Source organism: Humulus lupulus, chromosome 5, assembly GCF_963169125.1.
Source record: "Humulus lupulus chromosome 5, drHumLupu1.1, whole genome shotgun sequence".
NCBI lineage: Eukaryota > Viridiplantae > Streptophyta > Magnoliopsida > Rosales > Cannabaceae > Humulus > Humulus lupulus.
In genome coordinates, this window is record NC_084797.1 from 116,131,669 (window position 1) to 116,139,254 (window position 7,586).

The window sequence follows — 7,586 nt, forward strand, 5'->3', positions numbered from 1 at the left end:
TATTTTAATCATATTAAAATATCTCATTATTTATTTAATATTTAAATAACTAAAATTGTGGAACCAAGAAACTGATCACAGTCTCTTCTGTGTGTAGCACAGTGACTGTGCACTGTGCTACATGTGTACCACATGCCAGTGATGGCATGTGATTTTTCCCAATTTTTATTATTATTTAAATACCAAAAATCCCAAAAAATAAATTAATTCGAAATTAATTATATTTTTGTTAAATCAAATAATTAATTAATTACACATAATTAAACAATAATTATGTTTGATACATAGAAAAATATTTTACTTATCACATAAGTCCTTTTTGCCCATTTTTGTATTTACCTTTGTCAATGATTATTTGAGCCATTTCGGGGACCATGGACCTATAACATTAAGCTCCAATAAATAAACTAAATAATTAAACTCTTTAATTATAATAGTTAATTTATTAATTCTGATATTACTCCACTATAAATTCAGAATTGCACTCTTTATGTTATAGATATACTTTTACAGAAATCTTTTCTTAAGTCGTCCATTGATATAACCATCTTACAATAGTTCAACCCTCTAATTAATTAGTTCATAAATTAGAATGGAAGAATTACCATTTTACGTTTCTAATTTACTTCTTATTCCTTAAGTACCATTAATTCACTAGTGAATAATTAATCTATAATCTAATTATAGATTTGTGCTCAAAATCATTCAGTTCTAGAATTAACCCTTAAAGGAACTAATATACGATCCGTTAGGAAATATTAGATTCTGTATTGTTGATACATGTTCCCAGCCATCCATGATATTAAATCTCCAAAACAAAAGTCATTAGCCTCATTCTTTGAAGAGACCTTAACGAATGAATCAAAAGATTTAATAAACATGAACAGGAGTTCATGAACACTCAGGATTTAGGTTGATCTATAAATGATCATCAGTTATGATATGAATTACAAGTCTTTATTGTTAAATGGTTTTTGGATAAAGACTTTAATTCATATCGGTCCATGTCATATATAATCATATTATATAAAGCACATTTACCGAGATGTCTTTCCACATCAATAATCCGAATCTAGATTATTTGTATCATTATGATACTCAGTAAACCGTACTTGCAACTCCAATTAAAGAATTCCATAACTTTAATTTGTTGTTGTTGACTATTTTTATTCATTCATGTGATCTTAATTCTCTCGTACTAATACAAGATCACATCCTCAATAATGAATATGGAAATATATAGATATTTACAAAATTATTCAAACAATAATTTAACAATATAAATATAACAATAATAATAAACTGTTGTATTTATTTATTCACAGAAAAACGAATGTCTTTACATGCTTTTAGGACACACTCCTAACAGAAACAACACAAAACAACTAAGGACAAGGAAAGATGAAAAATGGCTGGATAAATGTTGATCAGAGATTGAAATTTTACCTCCTCGAGTAAAGGCCATGTTGTCGGCAACCAAGTCGGTTGTGAGGAAGTATGCTTGGAAGTATCTTTCAACATTGGGCTTGTAGGTAATGTTACTCAGTAATGTGTAAGTGGATTCCTGGTGGTAGAAATGTAAGAACCCCGTGTTGTTCTAATTGGGGTTGGATTCAAGATCGAACAGATAGTTGATCTCATGCGAAGTAGGCACAAGCCATTTTTTGTGGTTGTATGGGATATAGAGTGCTGAAAGTATTCTATATCCATTGGGTATTATTTGGAAAGGAGCGACCTCGAAATAATTGGCCACCCCTTGGAAAAAGTCATGCAAAGGCAAGATTGCCCCTACTTCTATATGATACCCCGACTCGGTGCTGTAGGCCCTGTATGCACGTTTTCCCTTTGGTCGGCTGTAGTTTTGTACAGGGTAATCCTAGGAAGCCCGTAATTCTTGGGATATATTGCCACCATCCTTGTCGATATGACGCTAGGAGGGGCAATGTACCAGTCTACTTTTGCTCGACGACCATCACGGGGACGAGCTTTGGGCTGGATATCTTGTGGTGAAAATTTTAAAAGTTGAGGATCTTTTGAAGGACCATATGCATTGGTTGTACGCTGGTTTGAAGGTGAATCTATGAGCAGTGTATTTGACATGACTGATGTTCAATTGGTTCTGTGACGGGTTGTACGAAGGATTATTCGTAGGGTTTGGGTGTAAAATCGAAGGCTCAGGAAAAGGCAAAGAAGGTTGTTCTTGATCCTCAAACAGCAAAGCGAGAAGGTCATCGTCGATCGGTCTCTCACCTCCCTAGGGATCATGCATGAATAAATGAGAAGAACAACGGGGAAGTGAGAATCTATGACTAATAGATAGAAGAAAGAGAAAAGTAAGGATAACGTTGCTCGTGTATAAAAGTTAAGCTTTTATACGACCAGCAACATACTGATAAAATCATAACAAACATGCGAGAAGGTAGAAAAAATAGATCAAAAAGTGAATGTGAAAAGTTTTTCGAAAAAACTTTTCAACACTGAAAACAGGCGGGAAAAACCCAGTTTTTTCGAAACACTCAAAATCGAATTTTCACTTCGATTTTGAACCCTAAATCGGTATACCTATACCCCCTCATTTATTTTTAAGCATTGTCTAGTATTTTAAACTGCCTAAAATCCCTATTCTGTCATACTTATTCTATGCATGTTTGCCTAAACACGGTTACCCAAAAAATTTCTCAAGAACAGTAGAAACCCAGTTACGGAAACTCATGATTCAGAACCAGAATACACAAAAATCCCTACAAAGGTAAGAGGATGGATTCAAAAACTTACTTGGAGTATGGATTGTGGGACAAATCATGAAAGTTTTGCTCAAATTTGCTCGAAGATGTCTCCAATTGCATTGGAGTCTCTGGGTTTTCTTGAAGGTTATTATGAGTATTCTTGAAGAGAGAGAAGGTTCGGGTAAAAAATGAAAAAAAGGAGAAGAGGCTTATATTTATACTGCTCGGGGGAGTAATAGAAGGTAATGATGGGAATAGATTTTCGATGCATGGAGAATTATGATCACCGTCAAAACGTTTCTAGGAAACTATAAAAGCCATGATTACTTACCTTTTCGAAAAAGTAAGTACTGAGGGATGTGACAGGTCAGATGAATTGCTGGTCGAGTAAGTTCATTAAATTCTGATCGCATTAAAATAAACTTGGGGGGCAAATGTTTAGCCAAAAAATATTTTCTTGTTGACGTGGCACGATCGGGGTGCACGTGGATAGCACATGACTATTTAGTGATGATAGTCTGAACAACCAACGACCAGAAGAGAAGTTGTTCGATGAATTCAAGAAAGATGTTGAATAGTACAACTAGGTCTAATCGCAGTAAAGAAGCCATAATTCAAATACAGTTATAAGTAGGATATTTCTATGATAATTGACCCTTTTTATATGTAACTAGTATGATTTCTGATATTATTAAAATATGCTTGTAACCAAGTATAAAGACGGCCCACCGACCTATATGTACATCCTTGAGCCTATAAATAGGACTCATTGGATTCAAAAAATAGGAGGCCAATAATTTGTATTCAGAGAGAACTAGTGTTTTCTATACACGAGATTGTGAAACTTAGTGAACCCTAATTTGCTGATCACAGGTTTCAGAATACATCAATAGAAACACTAAGTGGATGTAGGACATTACCAATCTTTGGGGCCGAATCACTATAAATCTTTGTGTGTTTTAGTTCCTGCATTCAACTTATAAATCTTTATCGTTTTAGTGACTCTGTGTCGTTGGCTAAATCATCAATCAACATGTATATATGCATTTTTATTTATCTTTACTTTACTTGTTTTGGGGTTATATGTGTATATGTTTATTTTTTATATATATGTATGTGTATATAAATTAATGTGAATGTGTTTATGTGTATAGGTTTTTTTTTTAAAGAAAATATGGATTGTTTATATTGATGATTTTTTTTTCATAGATTAATGTATATGCTTATTTAGTTTAATTTTGATAATAAAAAAGTTAATTTGACATAAAGAAGTTTCATAAATGTTTAATATTTTATTAAAATAAAATTTGTTGACATAGTTTTTCGCCAACAATGAATTAAGAAGATAACAAGGTTGAATTAGTGCTTGATGATAAACCGAAGTAAGAAAATAACTCTCAAGAACACTGGTCTGTTTACCTGGTTCATTAGTTAAAATCCACCTAGTGTCTATATTGTTACATCCTTTCACTCTATTTTGACAGAGTTTCAGTATTATAAACCCTATCCCCCCCCCCCTTTCCCTATCCAACATTCTCAGTATTTATAGAGAAATTCCTTGGACAAGTTTGGGTAATCGCGTGAGTCAATCACGGATTTGCATATTTATTACATTTAATATGAAATATTCCCATTTATACTAGGATATAATATGATCATGAAATAAATAGTCTCCTAATATCTGGGACATTAAATATCACAGGCTGGCCATAAACGATCGTATAAAGTATCCGGGTCTTCAGGGATCTGTGAACACGCCATATCTCCAAATTAACACGAGCTGGATATATCGTCTAGCTCGTACTATGGAGGCCATGCCTTATAATATTATAATCTCACGCTTATAAATTTATGCATCCCTAGCTCGTACAACCATCATGAAAATCGTGTTGTCTACATGGAAAATACATGGACTCCTTGGCTATTTCTTCCATGCATTTATTTGCCAGCTATACACGATCTGAGTCAAAGACTCATGTTGAAATTAGGATACACATATTGGTGAGTTCGTTGATATGGCGCAATTAGTAGCATACGCCTATTTTTGATATGGCATGTCCGCGGATCCCCGAAGACTCGAATACTTTATACGATCGTTTATGACCAGCCTGTGATATTTAATATCCCAGATATTAGGAGACTATTTATTTCATGATTAGATTATATCCTAGTATAAATGGGAATATTTCATATTAAATGTAATAAATATGCAAATACGTGATTGACTCACGCGGTTACCCAAACCTATCCAAGGAATTTCTCTATATATATTGAGAATATTGGACAGGGAAAAGGGGGGGATAGGGTCTGTAATACAGAAACTCTATCAAAATAGAGGAAAAAGCAGTAATTATATAGACTCGTAGACTGGGTGGATTTTAACCACTGAACCACGTAAAAAGACCAGTGTTCTTGAAAGTTATTTTCTTACTTCAGTTTATCATCAAGCACTAATTCAACCTTGTTATCTTCTTAATTCACTGTTGGCGAAAAACCGCGTCAACAGTTTGGTGCTTTCATTGAGAGTTTAGATTAGTGCTTTCATAAAAATCTCAATCAAATATCATCATGGTGGTGTCTCGCTCAATGCACGACACTGAGATGGAACAGCCTGGTGAGCAGGGAGCCCACCATACCGCTATTTCAAATGAGCATGGCCCTGAAGTTCAGCAACGACTGAGAAAACAACTGGTGGGCCACGGCGATACTGGGAGTTCGGCATCATTGCTGCCGAATCCAAAACCTAGACTACTTAACTGTTGTAGAACTAGAAAACATGCAGTTAAGAAGCCATCTTGCTAAGGCAAACAGGAAAATAGAGGAGGTTTTGGCTCGATTACCCCCTCTTGCAACCGACGTTAATGTCGAAAAGAGGCAAAGAGGGTCTCATAAGTCCCACAGGAATTACCGATCATAACCAAGTTGGTCAGTCAGAACTGCCACAAGTTCTATGCGCACATTGCGAAATCGCCAAAATGCTCAACCCAGTGGCCCTCCTAGGGGTCATCGGCAGGTCAGTCGATCGATTGGAATCGCGACCCCAAGTTTGGTACCACCATCGCACGTTCCTAGGAACAACCATGGAAATCCACGAGGAGGGGCGGAGCGGCCGCGGGCTAATTTAGTTCACCTTGACGGAACAAGAATTGCCTCGCCAGTCAGGCATCCCCCATCACCCATAAGACATCCAACACCGCCTCGTTCTGCACAGGACATTCCTGCTTATGGGGACAGTAGGAGAAATCCTCCTCCGTCTTCAGATCCTCAACCTCAACCGTGAGTAGTGATCTTCACTAATGGAATTTATTGTACTAAAATCCATCAAAGTGGCAGGTCCGAAGGCGATCTGAGAAATCACCTGAGTTCGGCTCAGAGTCCTCGATTCAATCCACAGCCTGATCTGCGAGATCGCCTAAACTCACAGTGAAGAAATTCAGCCCAAAATGAAGGAGTTAGTTACACTAGTCAAGGGGGAGGTCCTTCTAAAGTACGTGATAACGGTAATGTCCCACAAAACCAAGCCTGAACTTGGCAGGACAACAACCCGCCGAACGCGTACGATAGGACGACAGCTGTTGAATTGCCCCAAAATAACCAAGGAACAAAGGACCAAACCCTCGAAAGGTTAGCTCAGATGGAGGAGCTAATGAAAAGGCTCCTATCAGAAAAAGAGAAAGATGAGTGTGATTCAGAGGATGAGCTCGAGCTTTTCGCCCCAAATATTGCGGCGACTGTATATCCACAGGGTTTCAGGATGCCACATTTGTCAAAGTTTGACGGAGATGGAGATCCGTCTGAACACTTGGGGATGTTCAACGCCATGATGATGGCCCACAACATCGGGCCCGATCTAAGATGCCTAATATTCCCCTCAACCTGATTGGGCCAGCTAGGCAGTGGTTCAAACAGTACAAGAGGCATTCAATCAGCTCATGGAAGAGCTTTTTCGCTGATTTCAAGAGAGCATTCATGGCTTCTGAAGCAGCTAGGATTAAAGTTGACTCTCTAGCAAATGTAAAGCAACAACCCGTGTAATGACCCAAAAAATTACTATTATGGCTTGAGGGCCCTGATTAGTGTGCCGAGAGGGCAAAATTGGTTTACGTGTGAGTTTATTGATTTAATGCATGATTATATGATAAGCATGCTTGTATGACTATATGAATGTAAATGTGGTTAAATGTTATATCTGTGAGAACCACATTATTATGTGGGTAGATCTGTAGCGAGCGACTTGAGGCGATCCTAGGGAGCCATTCAAAGGGGTAATTTGGGTACTAGATGATTATTTGGGTTATCGGGTTATGGAAATAAATATATGGAGATATATCTGAGGTTAGGAAGCTTGGGCGGGAATATTGGGGAAATTTACCTTTTTGCCCTCGGGGACGTTTCCGGCACCCCGAGCCTCAGGATTGACTTAATTAACCAAGGGTTAGACTAAACATAAGAGAAATCGGTAGAAAAAAACACAAACTGACCTATTTTGCTCTTCTCTTCCTTCTCTTTTCTCTCTCAAGAAAAACCACTGGAACTCAAGGGAAATCAGCTGGGAATTCAGTGGTTTGGGCTGGAATCTTGAAGGTTTAATCTAGTTCTCAGCTAAGGAAACTCAACCAAAATTAAGGTAAGGGCTGAATCATATTCTTGAGCATTAGAATTTTGATTTTTGGCTGAGTATTAAGGGTGTTTATGGTTTTGATGTTTAAGGATTGAATTAAAGCTGAGAAGCTTGGATTTTAGCTCAGGAATCTATTAAGGAAGTGGTTCAACAAAGAAGGTAAGCTACAATTCATAATTTAGAGGTTAAAATCTAAGTTTGCATGACTAGTTTTTGAGTTCTTTAGTTGCTGGGTTTCA